This window comes from Bos indicus, chromosome 5 (assembly GCF_029378745.1).
Source record: "Bos indicus isolate NIAB-ARS_2022 breed Sahiwal x Tharparkar chromosome 5, NIAB-ARS_B.indTharparkar_mat_pri_1.0, whole genome shotgun sequence".
NCBI lineage: Eukaryota > Metazoa > Chordata > Mammalia > Artiodactyla > Bovidae > Bos > Bos indicus.
Genome location: NC_091764.1, coordinates 112,393,513 through 112,418,250, shown reverse-complemented (window position 1 = coordinate 112,418,250; position 24,738 = coordinate 112,393,513). Strand labels below are relative to the sequence as shown.

The 24,738-nt window shown below is 39.9% G+C and overlaps 1 protein-coding gene across 2 annotated transcripts in view; it reads left to right on the top strand.

Moving 5' to 3' along the window:
- The window catches only part of MRTFA (myocardin related transcription factor A), a 176,139-nt gene that overhangs the window by 19,536 nt on the left and 131,865 nt on the right, over window positions 1–24,738 (top strand). Inside the window, exon 2 of one of the 2 annotated variants that reach the window (XM_019961855.2) lies at window positions 23,189–23,450. The gene's annotated coding sequence lies outside the window, so the exon portion shown is untranslated. Of the gene's footprint in view, window positions 1–23,188; window positions 23,451–24,738 lie in introns of those variants that run through there. The other variant, XM_070790458.1, reaches the window with a different exon arrangement.

Sequence of the window (24,738 nt, the reverse complement as noted above, 5' to 3'; positions counted from 1 at the left end):
AGTGGCCCCAACTGTGCTCAGAGTTGTGGGTTTTTTTTTTTTTTTTTTTTTAATTTAACCACTGTGCACTTACAGGGAAAAAAAAAGTGGTTTCACTTACAAATGTCCTTGATACAGCAGTGCGAGTTTTTACTTATTTGGACCCGGTAGTGTAGTGTATATACCTTTTTTTAAATAAAAAATTGAGATATAGATCACACATAAAATTCACTTTTTAAAAGTGTACAATTCCTTATTTTTCAGTATGTTAACAAGGTTGTATAATTATTACCCACTGTCCAATTCCAGAACATCTTCATTACCCCCAAAGAAACCCAATACCTATTGGCAGTTACCATTCTTCCCTGACCCCCAGCACCAAGCAACTGCTAATCTACTTTCTGTCTGTATGGATTTTCCTATGCTATATTATTCCATTTGTATGGAATATATGTTGTTTTTTATGTCTGGCTTCTTTCACTGAACAGTGTTTTCAAAGTTCATCTGTGTAGTAGCTACTGCTTCATTCTTTTTCTAAACAGCTTTAATGAGATACAATTCAAATCCTACACAATTCACCCATTTAAAGGGTACAGTCCAGTGTTTTTCAGTATATTCACAGATCTCTGAAACCATTACCACAGTTGATTTTAGAATCTTTTTATCACCTCAAAAGAAACCTGTACCACTTGGTTATCACTGTCTCGCAGTCTCCCTGCTCCTTTCCAAATAAAGAACCACTAGTTTACTGCCTCCCTAGATTTCCTTGTTCTAGACTTTCATATGAACAGAATCATGTAGTACGATTTCATAATCTTTCCATTTTCTCCACATCCTCACCAAGATTTGTTTTAATCTGATTTTTTGGTTCCAGCAATCCTAATGGGTGTGATGTGGTATCTCATCGTGGTTTTGGTTTTATTTCATACTCCCAAATGACTAATGATGCCCAGCATCTTTTTATGTGTTTATTGGCTATTTATATGCTTTCTTTGGAGAAGTGTATATTCAAAACCGTTGCCCATTTAAAGATTGATTTATTTGCTCTTTTATTATCAAATTAAGAGTTCTTTATATATTCTGGATATTAATGCCTTATTAGATATATAATTTGTATTTTCTCCCATTCTTGTAGGAGAAATCACTTCTTGATTGTATCACTTGATGCACAGAATTTAAACATTTTGATCATCCAGTTAATTTTTTTCTTTGGTTGTGGTTTAGGTATCATAGCTAAGAAATCATTTAATTGAAAGTATGAAGATTTACACCTATGTTTTTTTGTCAGAAATGTATATTTTTAAACTTACATTCAGATCTTTGATTCGTTTTGAGTTAATGTTTATATATGGTGTGAAGTAGCAGTTCAGCTTCATTCTCATGTGAATATCCACTTGTCCCAGCACCATTTGTTGAAAAGATTGTTCTTCCCCTCATTGAGCTGACGTGGCATTAATTGTTCATCGGTCTGACCCAGTAAATTCGGGGCTGGGGTGATTTTTTAGGTCCAGTCTTTGTGGCTTGTCCTAGTCCAGAAGAGGCTCTTCTTAGCTGTCTCTTTCTCTGGTCCCTTACTAGTGAGTTACCTGACCTATGGTTTAATTTGTTGCTCCTGATTAAGAGGAGCTATTTTTCAAGAACTTCCTTAGGCCTGAATTTCCTACAGTCTGTTTCAAATAAAGCCAGTTTCTTTGGGAGAGCTTTGGAGCTTTCTTATCTTATGGACTACTTCTCCCCTTGGACAGAATCTCTGAGTCATTACTCTGGATGTTGGCCAGGATTGTATTGGGTTAGGGTTAGGGTTTTTTCATAAAAACCCAAATGAACTTCTTGGCAAACCTGATAGCTTTTTGCTTGATTGGCTTGTCTGTCCTGGCATGGAGCTGTTGCCCTATGAGCTGGGGAGAATACAGCCCAGGCCACAGGATTCTTGGACTGCTGCATCTTGGGGAGAGCCTCTGTCCTACGGATAGGGCTGGGTGGAGGAAGAGACCCCATTATCTCCTGGTCCCTAAATTCCTGAAGAGGAATTTAGCCTCTTCAGGTTGGAGTTGTGAAAGATGAGAAATCCTGTGGTCGTCTCCTTCTAGTGAGTGGCTGGGAGCTAAGGAGAAGAGGAGTACCTTCTGCTTAGTCACACCCAACTGGAGTGAAGCTCCATCACACTGACTCTGGAGTAGTATATAAAAGCTCAAATGCCACAGATGTACTCTGTTAGCAAACGTTAGTCGATTCTCTTGAATAACTACTTCTTTATTTGCTGTTTGCCTCTAGGACCATTTCCAGAGACTTAATTTTTCTTTTTAGTAATTTTCACTAGCTGTGCTTATTTTCCAGGGGCGTTTGCTCTTGGGGCCCCTCATACTAAGATCCCAGAAGTTGAAATCTGTAATTTACACTCTGGTTGGGGTTAATATCAACTTGATTTCAGTAGTATCATTTTGCTCCTGTATAGCTCTGCTCCCCTTTCCCTTTTGCTGTTAATGTCACAAATTACAACCCAGATTTATAATTCTTACTTTATACAGTTGTCTTTTCAGAGACAAGAGAAGCAAAATGCATTTATATTCTCTTTAATGTTTACCTATATAGTGTCTTTATAGATATTTTTTATTTCTTTGTGTGGATTTGAATTATTCTCTAGTGTCTTTTCATTTCACACTGAAGGATTCCTTTTAGTATCGTGAGGCAAGTCTGCTGGCAACAAATTTCCTCAATTTTTTTCCCCCTCAGAATGTCTTTAATTTTTCCTTCATTTTTGAAGGGTAGTGTTGCTTAATATAGAATCCTTAGTTTACAGGCTTTTTTTCTTTCAGAATTTGAATATGCCATCCCACTGCCTTCTGGCTTCTTGGGTTTCTGTTGAGAAGTCATCTGTTATTTGTATTGAGTATCTTGTACATGAAGACTCACTTTTTCTTTCTGCTCTCAAGATTTTTTGTCTTTTTATAATTTGAATATGATGTGTCTGGGTGTGGATCTTTTTCAGTTTACCCTACTTAGAGTTCATTGACCTTCTTGAATGTGTGGGTTAACATTTTTCATCATATGTGAGAAATTTGCATCCGTTATTTCTTCATATTCTTTCCGTCCCTTTTCCCCCTCTTCTGGGATTCCCATTATACATATGTTGGACTTGGTGTTTCATAAGTCTCCGGGGACATTATCATTTTTCTTTATTCATTCCTCAGATTGTATTACTTCAGTTAATTGATTTTCAAGTTCATTGACTTTTTTTTTTTTTTTTCTTTTGCCTTGCTCAACTGTTTCCTGCAATGAATATTTCACCTTGGTTATTCTATTTTTTTTTTTTTTTCAAAATTTCAGTTTGGTTCTTTTTTATAATTTCTAACCTCTTAATAGTGAGACGTTATTCTCCTGCTTTAGGTTTTTTGTTGTTGTTGTTAAGGCATGGTTTCCTTTTTAGCTCTTTGAACATATCTGAAACAGCTGGTTTAAGACCTTTTTCTTGTTTATTAACCAAGTCGTGTCTGACTCTTCCCAACCCCATGGACTGCAGCACGCCAGGCTTCCCCGCCCTTCACCATCTCCCAGAGCTTGCTGAAACTCACGTCCATTGAGTCAGTGATGCCATCCAACCATCTCGTCATCTGTCATTCCCTTCTCCTCCTGCCTTCAATCTTTCCCAGCATCAGAATCTTTTCTAATGAGTCGGCTCTTCACATCAGGTGGCCAAAGTATTGAAGCTTCGTGTCAGTTCTCCCAAAGATAGTCAGGGTTAATTTCCTTTAAGATTGATGGGTTTGATCTCCTTGCTTTCCAAGGGACTCTCAAGATCTTCTTCATCATCACAGTTTGAAAGCACCAATTCTTCAGCACTCTGCCTTCTTTACTGTCCAGCTCTCACATCCATACATGACTACTGGAAAAGACCATAGCCTTGACTATATGGACCTCAGCATCTTCAGAATGTCGGCAAAGTGATGTCTTTGCTTTTTAACACAGGTTTGTCATAGCTTTCTTGCCAAGAAGCAATTGTCTTTTTATTTCATGGCTGCAGTCACCATCCAAAGTGATTTTAGAGCCCAAGAAGAGGAAATCTGTTACTGCTTCCACCTTTTCCTCTTCTGTTTGCCATGAAGTGATGGGACTGGATGCCATGATCTTAGTTTTTTAATATTGAGTTTTAAGCTGTCTTTTTCACTCTCCTCCTCCACCCTCATTAAGAGGCTCTTTAGTTCCTCTTTGCTTTCTGCTTTTAGAGTGGTATCATCCACGTATCTGAGGCTGTTGGTATTTCTCCTGGCAGTCTTGATTGCAGCTTGCGACTCATCCAGCCCAGCATTTCACGTGATATGCTCTGTGTATAAGTTAAATAAACAGGGTGACAATAAACAGCCTTGTCATACTCCTTTCTAAGTCCTGAACCAGTCAGTTGTTCCATACAGTGTTCTAAGTATTGCTTCTTGACCCACAAATAGGTTTCTCAGGAGACAGGTAAGATGGTCTGGTATTCCTGTCTCTTTAAGAGTTTTCCATGGTCTGTTACAATCCACACAGTCAAAGGCTTTAGCATAGTCAGGGTAGATGTTTTTCTAGAATTCCCTTACTTTCTCTATGATCCAATGAATGTTGACAATTTGATCTCTGTAATAGGTATAAATTCAAGCTTTGGGCTTCCTCAGCATCTTCAGCATGCATTTTCTACTTTATAATCTGAAGTGCTCGGGCTCCAGCCATACAATCTGTATTCTAGCTGTCAGGAAGGGGGAAGGGCTGAAGACTTGCTTGAAAAGTGAAAGTGAAAATGTTAGTCACTCAGTCATGTCCAGCTCTTTGTGACCCCATGGACTGTAGCCCACCAGGCTCCTCCGTCCGTGTGATTCTCCAGGCAAGAATACTGGATTGGTTTGCCCTTTCCTTCTCCAGGGGATCTTCCCAACCCAGGGACTGAACCTGGGTCTCCCACATTGCAGGCAGATTCTTTACCACTGAGCCACCAGTGAAGCCCCAAACATGTGCTTATTCCCTTTATACTTCCTAGAAGTTCTACATGGTACTTTCACTTAGAAACCATTGGCCAGAATGTTATACCTGATTTCAAGGGAGGCTGGGAATTGTAGTCACTAATCTGCATTGCCATTTGCCTGAGTCTTTTATTACTAAGAAGAGGAGAATTGATTTGGGGGTGTAATTAGGATTTTTTGTTTTTTAAATCATAGTCTGCCCCTTTTGTTTTTTTAATATATATGCCTACCCTTCTTTTCATATGTGCAACACATTCACCTCATCCTAAGAGAAACTCCCCCAATGTTTTATTCAGTTATGGCATTCAGTTCAAAGCCCAGGATGTCTGAGTAATGTATGGTCTTCTTTGGTTGGTATGGTTCAGGGCTTATAAACTAAAAGACAAGGTAACTGTGCCCCAAATAAGTAGTGTACAATAGGTGTAATAGAATTATAATAGCAGTAAAAAAAAAACTACCATTTGGAAAATTTGTCTTTTTATTGATATTCTTTATTTGGTTAGACATGGTTGTCATGCTTCCTTTAGTTTTTTTGACATGGTTTCAGAAAAGGGGAGGATTGGTAACATAAAATTCTCTGGTTTATAGCAATTATTAAGTGCTACTGTGTAGTAGTATATTTGAAGACTTTCTGTCCGGACAGAGGAACAAATTTCTGGATGAAACGTGGTTTTCAAGTTTGATAACTCTGGTCTTTTCCTTACTCAGCTTTGTGCTTTGCCTGTCTCCATCCCATCTTAGCTTAATGGCAGTCACGGTGAGGCTGTCTGAACCAATTGGCTCCCCACTGGTCCCCCTACCCCCATTTTGTTTTGGCAGTTGGGTTCATAGCCTTTATGTGGCAGAGGTCCAGTCTTATCTCCATTTGGCAGTCACCTCTTTTAACTGTACCATTTTGGAGTGTGGAGTGGTTTCCTCTTTCTACCCTATAAGGCTCCAAAGTGAGAGGCTTTTAGTCAATTGAGATTGCAGGCCACAGGGAAGAGAACACCTTCCTTAGCAATGATACGTTCCTTTATATCTCTTCTTATTAACTAACTTGCTCTAGTTGTTTACCTCTCATTTTTTCTTTTCTTTTTTTTAAGCTTTTCGTTTTGTATCGGGGTCTAACCAACTAAGAATGTTGTGGTAGTTTCAGGTGAACAGCAGAAGGGATTCAGCCACACATGCTCATGTATCCATTCTCCCCCAGGCTCTCCTCCCACCCGGGTTGCCATGTGTATTAATAACATTCACTGGAGTTCCATGTGCTATTCAGTAGGTCCTTATTGTCTTTTACCCCTCCTCTCATATAAATTGTTGAAAGTGGCAAGAAGCAGCCAACACATACAACATTCTGAATCTTTCCTGTTTCCCTTGAAGCATTCCAGTATAATCAGGCAGTGCTTTAATGAGGTGTTTTCTCACTGCATAACAGTCATCACTAGCTTTTCAGTCTTCAGTATCTGAAGGCTCACTGCAAATGTTATGTTCTTTTGCGTGAAGCATTCTCTTCCTGACACCAGATTATGTATTAGCATTATGTTCAACCATTTGCAACCCCCTGGCTCAGATGGTGAAGAATCTGCCTGCAGTGCAGGAGATGTGGGTTTGATCCCCAGTCGGGAAGATCCCCTGGAGAAGAGAATGGCTACCCACTGCAGTATTCTTGCCTGGAGAATCCCAGGGACGGAGGAGGCGGGTGTGTTTCAGTCCACGGGGTCGCAAAGAGTTGGACACGACTGAGCAACTACCACTTCACTTTTTTTCAAAAGTAAAATAATAGTGACTTTAAATATGATATAAGTTTACTGTCATCTTATGTAAAAGATGGAGACGGCAATGGCACCCCACTCCAGTACTCTTGCCTGGAAAATCCCATGGACAGAGGAGCCTGGTAGGCTGCAGTCCATGGGGTCGCTAGGAGTCGGGCACGACTGAGTGACTTCACTTTCACTTTTCACTTTCATGCATTGGATAAGAAAATGGCAACCCACTCCAGTGTTCTTGCCTGGAGAATCCCAGGGACGGAGGAGCCTGGTGGGCTGCCGTCTATGGGGTCGCACAGAGTCGGACACGACTGAATCGACTTAGCAGTAGCAGTAGCATGTAAAAGAAGTCCAGATATGGGTAACCCAGGACATGCTAGGAAGACAATAGAAGCTTTCCATGCTGCTGTACACTTACCTTTTCTTCTTCTATATCCACATCATGTTGCCTGCACAGACACCTTCAAAATGCACTGTGTTAACTGCTGGCTGCTGCTGTGTGTCTTAAAGTTTTACAAATTCTACAGCATCTGCTCTTAGATGTAGTTGTAAGGTGGAGAGTCCCACAGTGCTTTGGAGAACACTTTCATTGTGTTCTTTGTTTGGGACATGGATTTCTTTGCCTGTAGTCTTTTTTCCCTCTTTATTTCAGAACTTTAAATATAATCGTACCGAAGTTAACATATTTCCTGACGTCTGTTACATTTTATCCCAACAGAACTTCTCAGCACCTTTTTCAAAATATTAGTTGGCTGAGAGTAATACTATTTGAAGCAAGAGGCTGTCAGAAGGGAAGAATAATGGACCATAACTTAGCTGTTTTTATTTGAGATTTATTATATTTCCAGAGATTCTGCCTTGATTGAAGCCATTGATGACCATGAGCAACTGAGAATATATTTTTAAACACAAATTCTGCACTGTTTACTGTGAAGGTAATGTGAAGAGCCAGTGCTCTGATATGGTATACCATACCATACCAAAGATGGTAACTGATCTTGTCAGAATAGATTCATTTAATTAATAGGGTAGCTTTTATAATTAAAGTGTAATCAGAAGAGTAATGGATGAGTATGATGGTGACATAGGCTTCTCAGGTGGCACAGTGATAAAGAATCCGCCTGCAGTGCAGGAGATGTGGGTTCAACCCCTGGGTCGAAAGATTCCCTGGAGAAGGAAATGGCAACCCATTCCAGTATTCTTGCCTGGGAAATCCCGTGGACAGATGAGTCTGGCGCGCTGCAGTCCATGGGGTTGTAAAGAGTTGGACGTGACTTAGCGACTAAGCATGCATGCCTGCACGCGTGCTGGTGACATACCTTGGTGTTTCATTGCAAATGCAGCAAGTGCTGTCGTAGATGTACATTGTCCTGAGGGTCCCTCGTTGTAGCACCAGCGGGTGCCTAGGAGCCGTAGTCTGGCCTCTTCTCCTTGACCCACAGACACTCGAGTCTTCAGTGTACTTCTCTGAGAGTGTGTTCCTGTATTTGGATTTGAGTTTGCTGGAGTCCTATAAAATTGTGACAGTTTCTGGATTTTTTTCTTCTTTTTATGGCCAGATATTTCGTTCTCAGTCTTTTGAAATGTTTGATCAAGGATTTAGGAAATATCCAGAGCTCGTTTTATAAGGAAGGGAACATCTCTTAAGTTATGGGGAGAGAGCTCTTTGGGGAACCTAAGGACGTGAGCCTCTGGCCCTGGAAACAGTGCTTCTCCTCAAACACTCCATTGTAGTGTGGAGACAAAGCGCGGTTCTGTACACGCCTCCCTCTCCCCCCAACTGCTGCTTGTCTTCACCCTCGATGAGGTTTGTCTCAACAAGTTTCTCATTCCAAAGTCAGTATGTTCAAAAATAACTAATTTTTTTCATATTATTCATACCTGAACAGCATCGCTAGGGCAGATTTTCTATACTGTGGCCTGGCAGCATTTCAGGTTGTCTTGACTTATTGGAGTGTAAGGTTTTAGTGTCAAAGAGGAGGTGACAGAAGAACTCTTAACCTTGAAAACTGTCTCATGACGGATTATGCAGTTTCGTAGGTGAAATTACACGTATGTTCAGATCATATTTAAGTTTATTCAGATATTTTATACATAGCGTGTGGACTTCTAAACATCCATCATTCTTTCTCTTAGAGAAGAAACTTCTAAAAGACAAATAGAATTCCACAGTTAAAAATCAGAACGCATTTGAGTACCGCAGAAGAGGGATTAGGAATCATAAGGAAAGCATATCTGTAGTGTTTGTGGGCATGAGTATAGTTCAAGGAATGTAATGAAGTCATCTTGCCAGAATAGTGCTTTAAATCTCAGGCAGCCTTTTCTTGGGGGTGGGGGGAGATGGAATTGGAGATGGGTTAAGGCAAATTGTCAAATTTCTATTAAATATTCGCATGCAAAAAAAAAAAAAAAAAGGCTACCTGGTAGTTAAACTCTGTACTTCTCAAGGATAACTTCTCATAATATCCTTTAAGAGAACAGGACTGCTGCTGCTAAGTCACTTCAGTCGTGTCCGACTCTGTGCGACCCCATAGACGGCAGCCCACCAGGCTCCCCCATCCCTGGGATTCTCCAGGCAAGAGTACTGGAGTGGGTTGCCATTTCCTTCTCCAATGCATGAAAGTGAAAAGTGAAAGTGAAGTTGCTCAGTCATGTCCGACCCTCAGCAACCCCATGGACTGCAGCCTACCAGGCTCCTCCGTCCATGGGATTTTCCAGGCAAGAGTACTGGAGTGGTGTGCCATTGCTAAGAATTTTTATTCAGAGTGACTTGCCCAAGGTCATATCACCAAACTCAGTGATACAAGGTATTAAGATACAGGTCACATATTATAACTTTTCCCTGAAACAGTGTTATTGCAGTTGTCTCTAGGGGGCCAGGCAGAACATACCAAACTCGAAAATCAGGCAGCAGACTAAGGTGAACAGTTCCCCCTACAATCTGTTCTCTGTGCAGCTGTCAAAGTGATCTTTCAAAAACATACATCAGATCATATCACTCCATTGCTTAAAACCTCATGGGGCATATGGTGTTTCATAGAATGTACTTCTCTACCCTTTTCCTCTGCTCCCTGCCCAGGCTGGTCTTTAATTCCTTGAAGATGTCAAGCTCATTCCCGCCTCATGGCCTTTGAACTTGTACATGCTGTTTCCTCTGCATGGTAGACTGCTGCTTGTCAAATTCAGGTAGCGTCGGATTGTGTAGTGGTTGGAAGCATGGGTTCTGAAACCTGATTGCCTGCGTTCAAGTTACTGTTTAACCTCTCGGTGCCTTCATTTCCTGAACTGTGAAAAATTGGATAATATGAGTAAATACCTCTTAATGTTGTGAAGGTTGAATACACACATATGACGTGTCTCACACACATAGGTGCTCATTAAGTGTTGGCTGTTATTCAAGTCTCAGGTCAGATCTTATCTCCTCAGTGAGACCTTTCTTGAGCATTTAATTTAAATCAGCCATCCCACACCCCCCATAAAAGTTATGGTTACCTGAAATTATTTTACTGTGTATTTATTTTTGTGTCTGTGTCTCTTTCATTGTAATGTAGAGCTCCTTGAAAGAAGGAATATTTTCTCTTGCACTCCCAGTGCCTAGAACAATGCCTGATATTCAATATATATTTGTTGGGAGAATTAATGGAGGTCAGATCCATCCCAGAAGGCCCTCTTAGTGACACTGGGACTGAAGGCAGTTAGCGTCCCTCAGTGCAGCGTGTTCCCATGTGTGCCCAGCACCTTTAGGTTGCGGTCTCGGCTGTGGGTATCTGGCAGGGGCTGGTAGAGAATGGTGTGGAGAGGTAATACAAGGAAAAAGAGTTGAACCTGCAGATAAAACACATATTCTACTTTTCTTGATTCTAAATGTTTTTATTTATTTCTCCTGCTTCCAGCTGGTAAGTTCATGTCCTTTTTATAAGCCCTTGAGCTTACTTGTGTCTTTAAGTTTGGGGACAGCTGGTTGCCCCTCAGCATTATACAGTTACAGCTTTATTGAGCTTCTTCTAAAATAGTGTGAGTAGAAAGTACCGATATGTAATTAGATACTCAGCTGTATATGATAATTTTAGGAATCAGAGGGATGGTCTAAACCTCAAAGTAGGCAATGTGAGACTGGGCCTTCCTGAGTTACCACCAGAGTCAGGTATGATAACAATTTACCGTTCCCTTGTATCTGTGCCTCTGCCTTTTCCTCTTACTGTCTTTTTTTTTTTTTTTCCTGTTTTCTTCCTATTCTTATATTCCTTTTTGTTTCTGTCCTTCTACTCATGTCCATGTTTTCCATATGTATATGAGTGAAAATGTTAGTCACTCAGTCGTGTCCAACGCTTTGTGACCCTGTGGACTATGTAGCTCTCCAGGCTCTTCTGTCTGTGGAATTCTCTTGGCAAGAATACTGGAGTGTAATAGCAAATGAAACAACTGACAAAGGATTAATTTCCAAAATATATAAGCAGCTCCTACAACTCAATACCAGAAAAACAAACAACCCAGTTAAAAAGTGGGGGAAAGACCTAAACAGACATTTCTCCAAAGAAGACATACAGATGGCTAACAAACACATGAAGAGATGCTCAACGTTGCTTATTATTAGAGAAATTAAAATCAAACTACGATGAGGTATCTCCTGACACCAATCAGAATGGCCATCGTCAAAAAGTCTACAAATGATTAATGCTGGAGAGGGTGTGGAGAAAAGGGAATGTTCTTGCACTGTTGGTGGGAATGTAAATTGATACAGCCACGATGGAAGATGGTATGGAGATTCCTTAAAAAACTAGGAATAAACCACCATTGACCCAGCAATCCCACTCCTAGGCATATACCCTGAGGAAACCAAAATTGAAAAAGACACATGGACTCCAACATTCATTGCAGCACTATTTACAGTAGCTAGAACATGGAAGCAACCTAGATGTCCATCAACAGATGCATGGATAAGGAAGTTGTGGTACATAGACACAATGGAATATTACTCAGCCATAGAAAGGAACACATTTGAGTCAGTTCTGATGAAGTGGATGAACCGAGAACCTATTTATGCAGAGTGAAGTAAGTCAGAAAGAGAAAGATAAATATCGTATTCTAACACGTATATACGGAATCTAGAAAAATGGTATTGAGTGTATTTACAGGGCAGCAGTGGAGAAACAGACATAGAGAATAGACTTATGGACATGGGGAGAGGGCAGGAGAGGGTGAGATGCATGGAAAGAGTAGCATGGAAACCTACATTGCCATATATAAAATAGATAGCCAACAGGAATTTGCTGTATGGCTTAGGAAACTCAAACGGGCTCTGTGTCAACCTAGATGGGTGGGAAGGGAAGGAAGATGGGAGGGAGGATCAAAAGGGAGGGGATATATGTATACCTATGTCTGATTCATGTTGAGGCTTGACAGAAAGCAACAAAATTCTGAAAAGCAATTATCCTTCAATTAAAAAATAAATTTAAAAAAAGTAAAAAAAAAAAAAAAAAAAAATACTGGCATGGATTGCCATGCCCTTCTCCGGGGTATCTTACTGACACAGGAATTGAACCTGGGTCTCCCTCATTGCAGGCAGATTCTTTACTGTCTGAACCACCAGGGAACTGAAATGATGTTTCTATTGTCTCACTTTGGCTCCTGCATCCAGTACCCAAAATCACATTCATTATCCCCTCAGGTAGAGGTCGTCCTCCTCTCTTCCCTGTTTCTATTAGCAGAATTAGTGTTCTGCAGTCATTCTGGCTTAAAACCACGGTATCATCTTTGATACCTCCTTTTCTTCACTCCCCCCATAACCAACTACAAACCAACTGTATCACTTAAAAATTCTCTCTTATTCATTAACTCAGCAGAGATTTGACTTTCTGCTCTGTGCCAGGTATGGCTCCATGTTGTGTGTGACAGTTCCTGTCTTTCTGCATTGACTACTGCAATTCAGGATTTCAGTAAGTTATTCTTCGCCTAATGAAAGTAGCTTTGTAACTTTTTTCCCAACCTCATAGTCCTTTTTGCCAATCCAGTATTTATTCCACTGCCAGATTAATCCTCCAAAACATGGTTTGATCATGCTGTTCCCTACTTTAAATTTTTATTTTACTTTATATTGAACTGTAGTTGATTTATTCCTGTTTCCTAGAGTGAAGCTCAGCTTGCTATTCAGGGCACATCTCATGTAGCTTGTATGCGATTGCCTTTTTAGAAATCTTCCACACCTTTTCACACCCATGTTTTTGTTTAGGCTCTTCTTTTTCCTGGAAGAATATAAGCTCCCTGAGGGCAGGAATTTGTTTTATTCATTGTAGCATCCCTCAGCACCCAGAAGAATACCTGGCATGGAGTAGGTACTCAGTAGATATTTATTGAGAGAATGAATAAAAAAATAAGTGAATCTTGTCAGTAGTACCCGTTTAAAAGTGTTTATTGACGTATAGTCGATTTATACTGTTAATTTCTGCTGTACAGCAAAGTGACTCAGTTAATATATATATACTTTTCCAAATATTTTTCCATTCTGGTTTATCACAGGATACCGAATATAGCTCCCTGTGGTATACAGCAGGACCTTGTTGTTCGTCCAGTCTCTGTATAATCCCAGACGCCCAGTGCTTCCCTCCCCCGTGCCTCCCTCCCTTTGACAACTCGAGTCTCTTCTGCATGTGTGTGAGCCTATTTCTGTTTTGTGCGTGCATGTGTGCTAAGTCGCTCAGTCGTGTCTGACTCACGGCAACCCCATGGCCTGTAGCCTGCCAGGCTCCTCTGTCCATGGGATTCTCCAGGTAAGAATACTGGCGTGCGTTGCCATGCCCTCCTCCAGGGGATCTTCCCCACCCAGGGATTGAACCCATGTCTCTTTCATCTCCTGCCTTGGCAGATGGATTCTTTACCACCTGGGAAGCCCCATTCTGTTCTGTAACACTGTCCATTTTTTATGACTGTTCTCAAACTTCAGTGTCTTAGGAACCTTTTCTGATCTTGTGTGTATTTTTATTTAAACATAAATACCTACCTGTGACAGACCTTTGCCGGGGTCCAGCCCCGGTGGATCCAGGGAATTCGAAGCGGGGACGGCGTCGGCGAGGATCAGGAAACAATTGCTTAATTAAACGTTAATTAAGGATATAAAGAGTAATAGAATGAGGATAGCTCAGTGAGGAAATTCAGTGGAGAAAAGAGGCTGAAATAAGGATAGCTCAGTGAGGAAATTCAGTGGAGAAAAGAGGCTGAATAATTCAGCCAGAAGGTAAGAGAAAGAACGACATGGTGAGACCAAGTTTCGGTGAACAAGGCCCGCACTTTTTTCCAAAGTAGGTTTTATACCTTAAGTTATGCATAGAGGATAATGGGGGAAGGGGTAGAGTCATGCAGTAAGCCAGGCTTTCTTCCTGCAAACTTATCATATGCAAAAGTTTAGGTGATTTGCATCATCTTCTGGCCCGGAGGCCTTTTTCTCTAAAGGTGATTATTCTAAAGTCAGGCGCCAGCCTCCAAAAAGCATTAGATAAAGTTGCATTCCTACAGAGCAAAGGTGTGGTGGGCTATAACAAGAAAAAGAATTAACTCAAGGGTCCCAGGTTACAAACATTAAAGCTACTACTTACACCAATTATATTAATCAATACACTGCCAGGGACACAGCAGATAAGGGATATGGAAACTTAGCAGCAAACATTGGCCCAACAAGTGAAAATCCCTTCACCAATACAATTTCTAATCAATCTTTTAACTGCTCAAAGGAATCTGTATTTAGACAGTTTAGAACATCTCATGCCTCTCAGTTTGGAGGCTCTGAGCAATCACATGTGGCCAGAAAAACCTATTCAGGCAGGCTAGAGGACTTCCAAGGGAGTTTGTAGGTTGAAACACTGTCACACCCAGGAATTATTAACTGGAGCTGTAAGCTAACTTTTTTCAGAGAGGTAGTGGGGGACAGCCCCCCCCGTAAAGTCAGAGGTGTAGGTGAAAGCACAAAGCAGAAAGTAGGCAGACTCTGGTTTTGGGGGTAGATTGCTCGAGAATTTCCAGGGAGACTCCTGAGGCTTGATCCCGCCTTTGCGTATGCCAAGCCTCCTTCCTCATGACCTTTGCCAGGGGCGGAGCTCGCTCCCCGCAGACCTTCTTCTCTTTTTTTTTTTTTTGTATCAGTGCTGACTGTTTATATGTCATGTGGTTTCCACGACGTTAATATAGTCAGTAGATGAGCAAATGTTCATTGAGTTCTTATTCCGTGTCAAGTATAATATCCAGGTACTTGAGTCAAAAAGACAGTAGGACAGAATCTCTTTCCTCAGTGCACTTGACTGCCTAGTGGAGGGTCAGTCTGTTTTAATAGTAGTAAAAGCAAGCAATGAGAAGCAAGCCCAGGATATTATGGAAACATAGCCTGTTGGCAAGTGATAATAGGGAGAAGAAGGTGGGTTGCAGAAGAAGAGGCGATTCTAGGCGGTCACAAGTGGAAAGCCGCAGTAGCTGCTTAGAGGGGAGAAATGAGAAGTGAAGCAGGTGCTCTGAAGGGCGCTGCACTGCTGTTACTGAAGAGGCAGTTCTCTATTGTTAGCTTTTACATGTTTTGTTGGAATAAGAGGAAAGACTTTGATGGCTGATTCCCTGTAGAATGATTGGAAGGAGCTGAAAACTTGAAGTGAGCAAAAGCTGAAGATCCAGGGAAGTTTTCTGAAAAAAAATTACTTGGGTGGTAAAGTTTGTTACTTGAAATGCCTTCCTACTTGAGTGATAGGCTATATAAGCAATTCCAGTTTGAAAATAATTTTTTTCTGAGACTTTGAAAGCATATTCTATCTCGGTTTCCAGTGCTGATGTTAAGAAATCCGATGTCATTTATTGTGTCTCCCAATGTAGGTAAGGCATTTGGGCGGGGCATAGCTTGGGTGGTGTTCTGTTCCACGTGGTGTTAACTTGGTCCACATGGTGTCATTCAGCAAGTGACTGGGCCTGCCTAGTGGGTCCAGGAGAGTACCTGCCTGCCACTTTGGTGGGGGTATCTGGAAGGCTAGTCTTAGCTAGGTCCCTTTTCTTTTCAGTGTAGTCTTGAGACCTCTTTTTATGGCCTGTCCATCAGAATAGTTGAACTTCTGGGAGTGCAAGGCTTACACAGTAAGAGTTTTAAAGATTTGGTTTATCTGTTAAAGTAAATCGAGGGGAATAAAAGTAAAAATCTGTACAGCTAAAAAAAGTTTCATTAATTGATTTTAAAAACCACTTTTTATACAGAGAAACTTTTTTTTTTGAAGAACCATATCATTTGGTTGTGTGAAACTCTCTTATCACGGGTCATAATACAAAATCATGATAGTGTATACTTTTTCAGATTTATCAGCTGTCTGCCTGAGCTCTTCCATTTCTCTGACACATTTTGTGCCGTTGCTTCTGGTTACATATGCCGCTCGGCACCAGCAGAAGGCAGGCGGCCCACAAAGGGGGTGGGGAGGAGAAAAGATGAGGCGGAACCGGGCCAGCAGGAGAGGGAAACAGATGGGTTGTGGGAGATGACCCTGCCCCCACGCTGTTTTGGTTCTGGCTGCTACTGATCGAATGTGAATCAGCAGTCAAGAAATGGAAGTTGGTGATTCCATGATGAAAAAGAAAGTTTGGCTTTGGACTCAGTAGAAGTGTAAATTCACACCACTAAAACGTGATGCAGATATTTTTCTCTTGGTTATTTTAATTACCTTTCCTTTGAGATATTTCGGAAGGTATTTTGAGACATAACTTTAAAATTTTTCTAAATAGCATTATACATATAATCTGAGATAAATATTACTCTTTCAGCTTTTCTTTTTCATGCAAATTGTACAATAAATAAAATTTTAGGAGTATTCAAGAACTGGTAGACTTAATCTATGATGGCAATGCCTCAGCATTTTTGGTTCTTGTCTCTGGATTCCCAGTTGACTAGGACTTTCTCCTGTGGGCTGTTTAAAAGTGAGTAGAAAATAGGTATGTTTGCTGGAGAAATAAATCTTCGCAGTGTATATATTTCATGCTAAATATTCTCTCTTGTCTTTTGTCAGTGCTTGCAATAGACTTTTGTTTGGCTTATTTTCTAAGGAGAAGATTAAGGAAACCTTGCTTTATGTCTTACCAGGTCTTTACTTTGTTCTATGGAAGACTCTTGTTTAAAAAATTTTTTTTTAAATTATAAGAATGTTAGCCAACATACGTCAGTATAGAGAGAACAATAGTGTAATGAGTCTCCATATGCCCAATATAGAGCTTCAGCAGTTACCAGTGTTGGGCCACTCTCGTTTCATCTGTTCCGCCTGCCCCTAATGATTTTTTATGGAAGAATTTTATTGTAATACCATTTAATGTTAGCATTTTAAAAGAAATATTTCAATTAAATTGAAATCAATTAACTTGAAATCTTTCAATTAAAGACTACTATAGCATGTAACTTGCCTGGTAAAATGTGTGGTAAACTATCTATATAGGTATGTAAGATTTTCATGTGACTTCTTCAAGCCCTTAATAATATTATAAATATGGAACTTAATCCCTTTACCAGTTCAGCTGGTAAAGAATCTGCATGCACTGTGGGAGACCTGGGTTCAATCCCTGGGTTGGGAAGATCCCCTGGAGAAGGGAAAGGCTACCCACTCCAGTATGAATTCCATGGACTGTACAGTTCATGGGGTTGCAAAGAGCAGGACATGACTGAGCAACTTTCACAATCAGGTGCTAAACTATTAAAATAAATTCTGAATGGAACACTGAATAAAAGTTTTTCAAACTGCATTTTCTTTCATTCAAGATAGTGGCAGGCAGTCATGGTCCAGGTCATTACAGAATTTGATATTCCTTTCTGTAATCTACTAAAAATGCACGAGTAAAAACCATCACTTTTTAACCTCATTTTTCTTCATGCCTGGACTTGGTTTGACTTTCTTTGAGGGGCCATATTCTGGTTTCTTTTAAAGAGAAAAAAAATTTTTTTTTTTTTTTAAAGAAGTATCGGTTATGTGTATTAAGTACATACCAGAATTACAGACTTATGCAGTTTAACTTCATTTGCTTCATTAAAAAAATCATGATATCATGTGATGGGTGGATCTTGATTGTCTTTTGGGAGCAGTAACACATGTGAATGTCAGATCTCTGCATCTTAGCAATAATAATTTTCTAATTCAAAGTAATAGGAGAAAGCTTGTTCTGAATTACTGAAAAATAAATTCAAGGGCACTTTAAAGAATAGACAATTTATTCTTTCAAACTCAGTGACTAATATGGGTTAGTTTAGTAAATTATTTCTTAAGCAGAGATCTTGCCAAGCTATTTCAAAATTATTGTGGTAAAAAACACATGCTATTAAAGTTACCATCTTAATCATTTTTAAGTGGATAGCTCAGTTCAGTCGCTCAGTCGTGTCCGACTCTCTGCGACCCCATGAATCGCAGCACGCCAGGTCTCCCTGTCCATCACCAACTCCCGGAGTTCACTCAAACTCACGTCCATCGAGTCGGTGATGCCATCCAGCCATCTCATCCTCTGTTGTCCCCTTTTCCTCCTGCCCGCAGTCCTTTCAGCATCAGAGTCTTTTCCAATGAGTCAACTCTTCACACGAGGTGGCCAAAGTATTGGAGTTTCAGCTTTAGCATCATTCCTTCCAAAGAACACCCAGGGTTGATCTCCTTTAGAATGGACTGGTTGGATCTCCTTGCAGTCCAAGGGACTCTCAAGAGTCTTCTCCAACACCACAGTTCAAAATAAGTATATTCACATTATTGTCCAACAGATCTCTAGAATTTTTGCATCTTACAAAGCTGAAACTCCACATTGAGAAATACTATTGCCAGGCCATTTTAAATGCAAAAATAGCTCATTTGAAATGAGAAATACATTTGAAATGTATTCTCATTTGAAATGAGAAATGTTAACATTGACATATTAACATTGTGTTATGTGTTAGTCTCTTTTGTAATTGTGTTAACAATTACACATTATGAGGCAGTATTTTAGTTTTTCTCTTAATCTGGTAAACACTATAAAATTACTGACATTCTTTTATCCTACCCCTCCTTCAAGTAGCATAAAATTTTTCTTAATCTCATACTTGGTTGGAGACTTACTGATATCAGTGAAGTCTGAAATAAGGAGATTTTGCTGTTTTGTTAAGAACTTTTTATATGAAAGTATGATTCTGCCCCAGCAGCTTACCTGGAGTACTTGAATGAGGTTTGCTGATTCCTGTCCAATCTTCTTATATCATTCAGATTTTCCTCGAGACCTGCCTGTCTTGGTCCCCAGATTATCTTTTAAGTGTCTTTCATTTGCTTTTGTCTTATGCACAAGTGTTTTATCAAGTGGATGTTAAATGTGCAAATACTATTTGCAGGGTCTGTCTGCTGTGTACACACACAGCTGTTACCATCTCAGTTAAACTTCTCCTTTTCTAATGAGAGGTATAAACTCATACAGTCTATAATGACTTAGCAAATGTCTTTTCCCAGTTTTATTGAGATATAATGGATAACATAGCACTGTGTAAGTTTAAGGTGTAAGGTGTACGTAATGACTTGACTTACATATACTGTGAAATGTTTACCACAGTCAGTTTTGTTAACATTCATCATCTCATATAAATGAAAAATGTTTTCTTCTTTGTGATGAGAGCTCTTAGGATATACTTCTTTAAAAACTTTCAAATATGCCATATAACAGTGTTAGCTCTACTTATGATTAGAAGTTTGTATTTTTGACAACCTTCATCCAATTCCTCCACCTCCTACCCCCACTTCTGGTAACTACAAGTGTGATCTTTTTTGTGTGTGAGTTTTTATTTTTGTTTTGTTTTTTAGATTTCATATATTTGTCTTTTTCTGTCTGATTTATTTAACTTAGCTTGATGTGCTCAAGGTCTCTCCGTATTTTTGCAAATAGCAGTATTTCCTTCTTTTTTGTGGCTGAGTAATGTTCCAGTGTATCTTCACAACCCTAAAGTTGAAGTTTTGGTACTATCCTGCTCCTGCTTTCCTTAGGACTCATTTGGGGGGGTTGGGAGGAGAGAGAGAGAGAGAGAGTGTGTGTGTGTGTTTAAACTCACTTCTCAGTGCCATCATCTATGTGCGTTTGTGTGTCTGTGTGAGCATGCTCATATGTTTCAGGGTGATTGAGGATTCTATCCTAAGGAGTTTGAGTCTCAAAGGATTACCCCCCAACCCTGGTTTTTTTTTTTTTTTTTTTTTTTAAATCTAAAATTTCACTGATTTATACTTCAGTGAAATTGAATCCAACTTTACAGAGAAATTTCAGTCCAGCTCCCTAGCCTGTCAGACTCAAAACCTCCTTTTCTGTCCTCTGTGGATATTAAAACCTAAGCTGTATGGCCACCAAGACCAGCAGCTTTCCCAGAGCCAACCGTGTGCTGCACAGCATCTTGACTACTTTCGTGTCATCTCTGTGATTCCTAGTTCCTGCCTCATTCCTGGAGCCAGGGGTTTCTCTACTTTCTTGTTAGTTCAGCTATGCATTTAAAACGCTTGTTCAATTTTATCCAGCATTTCTAGGTGTTTTATAGCTAAGAAACATTCAGACTACCTGGTCCCTGCCTCATTGCTAGGAATCGAAATTGGCCTCTTCACTTGACAAAATAGACTGGAACCCAAAGATGGGACCTGAGGCCACACAGCACGTCTGAGAAACACTTAGGCTCTGGGCCTTCTGGTTGGTTTCTCTCTCCTGCAGGGGAAAAGGAAAGATGTGGCTCAGTCGTGAACTCGAGTGACTTTTGGCAGACCCTAAGCCCACACCCCACTGCCCGGAGCCTGTCTGGGGATGGAGAGCACAGGGTCTGTCCCACTGAGTTTGGGGAAGGGCTGCAGATGCAGGGGTGGCGGAGGGCAGGGGCAGACGGGGCTCAGGGAGAGGCTGGGCACTCAGGCTTCCTGGAGCCAGGCTGCAGCTCCTCCATGTGGTACATGGAGAGCCGGCCCACAGCCCCCCACACAGAGCTCTTCTCCCCTCAAAGGATTTTTGAATAACATAAAATTGAATTTTTTAGTCTGAAAAGGCTCCTGTTAAGGAAAGCAAACATGCTATTAGCAAACAAGCCAGATGGATTAATCATGTATAATAATTGTTTTCTCCCGGTACACATAGAGACATGGCTTAAATGATGGTAATCATAGACGAGATGGGCAAAATTCTTTGAAGGTCAGATTCTGGATTTTCTTGGTAGGCATTTGTTATTATATAATTCCTAAAATTTTCCAACCCTTTAACAGTTGTTTCCAGTGTTTGCCCGCACTGTCTCTTGGACTATTGAGTTCCTAGTATATATTTTTTCTTTTGAACATCCCTCACTCACTCTCTTTCATCCTTTTTGGAGTAGAGAGTCCTTCTTAATATCCCTGTTCTTCTTAATGTCAAACCCCTCCCCCTTTAATTGCTCTTACCTGGATCATTTCCTTTCCTTTGTATTTTATGAGGATCAACCAGAACTACAGTTAGCTTTGGGCACAGGGAAAGCTTTACATGAAGGTGGATGTGATGGTCCTTTTCGTTTTCAATGTCTTTCTTCATTTCATGGCTTTCCAATATTTTGGTGATTTCTTCATCTGAAGCATATTAGATGCAAGTCCTCATTAAAGTCTTCAGGGAGCCCCTAAGTCCTCTTTTTAGATTAAGAATTATAGCCTTTTCATTATAAAAAGCAATACATGTTTTAGAGAAAATTTGGAAACTAAAAATTTTCATAGTCCAACAAACAGAACCCATTTTGTGTTTTGGTAAACTTCCTCATGGCTTCAGTTGGTAAAGAATCTGCCTGCGGTGCAGGAGACCCTGGTTTGATCTCTGTGTCGGGAAGATCCCCTGGAGAAGGAAATGGCAACCCACTCCAGTATTCTTGCCTGGAAAGCCCATGGACAGAGGAGCCTGGTGGGCTATAGTCCATGAAGTCACAAAGAGTTGGACATGACTGAGTAACTCTTTATGGTCTTTTTTCCCCTGTGTAATATTTTTATATGAGTATGTATTTTTATATCTTACTTTTTAAAACTTTAAATAAACATTTTCTGCATTTTAAATGATTTGAAAAAAACCTTCTTCATAATTCCACAGGATTTGGTGGGTGAATATAGTCTTAATTCCCTTAACCATTAATTCTCATGTTTTTGAAAAGACTTTCATGTTATTCGTATTCTTTTTCATTTTTAAAGATCTTTTTCTTATGTTGCCGTGTGTTTTGCATTTTAGTATCCCATTCCTGGGTACTATGATTAAATATTCAGGTAGGTTAAAATATTTGAGCTAAAAACCAAAACCACTGCTTTGAAAAGATAATATGCACCTCAGTGTTCATAACAGCATTATTTACACTTGGCAAGACATGGAAACAACCTAAGTGCCTATCAACAGATGAGTGGATAAGGAAGACATGATACACACATATATATACACACACGTATGTATATATATGTGTGTGTACACACACACATATACACACAGCGGAACACTATTCAGCCATGAAAAAGAACAGAGTTTTTGCCGTTTGCAGCAACATGGATGGACTTGGAGGGCATTTTGTTAGTAAAATAAGTCATAGAAAGACAGGTATTGTCTGATATCACTTACGTGTGGAATCTAAAAATGTGCCATCAACTAGTGAATATAACAAAAAAGAAGCAGACGCACAGATACAGGGAATAAGCTAGTGGTTTCCAGTGGGGGCTGGTGGGGGTGGAGAGGCAATATGGATGGAAGAGGAATGGGAGGTACAGACTGTTGGGTGTCCGATACGATCAAGGATGTAGTGTACAAAACGGGGAATATAGCCAGTATTTAGATGGAAAGTAACCTTTAAAAGTTGTATAAAAATTTTAAAAAATTTGAGCAATTATCCATTATCAAACAAACATCTCCATATTTCCATGTGGAATCTAGTGGTTAAGGAATTCTTTTCTATAAGAAATTTTCTCCCCCAGATTAAGTTGGTACAATATACTTTAATATCTTGTACTCATGAAGTGTTATTTCTCAAGATATTTTTCCTTAGTAGTTGGAAGGTAACCATGATCTCACACCTCTTTCTCCTTGCTACTGTTTCTTTTTATCCTATGAGACATGTGTGTGCGTTGGTTTTTCTTATTTCTATAGTATTTTATTTATTTAAAAATTTATTTTAATTGGAGGATAATTACTTTAGAATATTGTGATGTTTTTTGCCATATATCGACATGTTTGTGCATTGGTTTTATTTCAATTGTACACTGTCCTCCTGAGTGATACAGTTGAGGACAGTTGCCAGACTTGAAATCTCATGCACTCTGTGAGCATAGTAAATATTAATTTAATAATAATGCTAGCTTACGTTACAAAAAGCTTTTTAAGAATAGTGGTAGCAAAAAAAAAAAAAAAAAAGAATAGTGGTAGCGTACCAGTGATATAATATTAGTATTCAGCATTCTGTACTCAGTGGAATTGTCTCTTTTCCACATCTGAACTTTGCGTTTCCTTCTCCGTTTCCAGGTTGCCATCACGAAAGCCAAGGTGGATTTCTCCAGTGTAGTGTGCCTGCCCCCTTCCGTCATTGCTGTGAATGGGCTGGACGGAGGAGGGGCCGGCGAGAATGACGATGAACCCGTTCTGGTGTCCCTGTCCGCGGCTCCCAGCCCCCAGAGCGAGGCTGTTGCCAATGAACTGCAGGAGCTCTCCTTGCAGCCCGAGCTGACCCTCGGCCTCCACCCTGGCAGGAATCCCAATTTGCCTCCACTTAGTGAGCGGAAGAATGGTGAGTAGATATGGAATTATTGAATTGCATGATTTGAACGAAGGTCTTCATGTTTATAATGTCATAGATCCTTACTTTATGTCTCTTGGGAGTTTCTTATAATTTTACTATTTCTTATAAAATGGAGAAATAATAAGTTTAGATGATCACTGTAAGCCCAGCATTTCCTGCCTGGATTACCATAATTATGTTCTATTTTTTTTTTCCTACTTCTTTGCTTCTCCTTATGTAGTAATATTTCTCACTTTGTAAACCCATATACACATTTATGTAATACTTATATTAATTGGGGAGCCAAACTGTTTTGGCTAATCTTGCCCTTTTAATTTTACACAATTTTAGAATCAGCTTGTGAAGTTCTACAAGAAAACTCATTGAGATTTTTTTCCTCCAAATGAAAAATTTCAAACATATGATGAAGTAGAGAGTTTTGCAATGCACACCTTTATATCCATCACTCAGATTCTACCATTACCATTTTATAGTATTTTCTTTATAATAGATCTATCTATCCCTCAGTGCATCAATCCACCTTATTTTTTGGATGCATTTCAAAGTAAATTGCAGACATTAGTACATTTCCATTTTATCAAAGTATAACATTGATACAGAATAACACAAATTGTAAGCATTGTGGTTGTTGAATTATCATAAAGTGAATATACATGCATAATTACTACTTAAGGAAGAAATACAACATTTCCAGCACCCCAGAACCACCCCTTGTGCTTCTTCCTAATCAGTATTCTCTCTTCCTGCCCAGGGAAAACTATCATCCTGACTTTTAACATAATAGGTTAGCTAATAGGTTAGCATTGTTTGTCTCTAAACTTGGGGCTTCCCTGGTGGCTCAGACGCTAAGGAATCCGCCTGCAGTGTAGGAGACCTGGGTTCAATCCCTGGGTCAGGACGATCCCCTGGAGAAGGGAATGGATATCCGCCCCAGTATTCTTGCTGGAGAACCCCATGAACAGAGAAGCCTGCCGGCTGCAGTCCATGGGGTCACAAAGAGTTGGACACAACTGAGCGACAGCACACACGCAAACTTGCTGTGAACGGAATCGGCGTTCCTTTGGTGGCTTCTTTTATGTTTTTGAAATTTTTTTGTTGAATTGTGTGTGGCTGTAGTTTATTTTCATTGCTGTATAAACCATTTCATGATTGTAATTTGTCCATTTTTACTTTTGATGGATATTTGGTTTGTTTTAGTTTGAGGCTATTACGAATCATGCTGCTGTGGAGTTCTTGTACATGTCTTTGGGTGTACTTGTTGGGATTTTGATTTTAA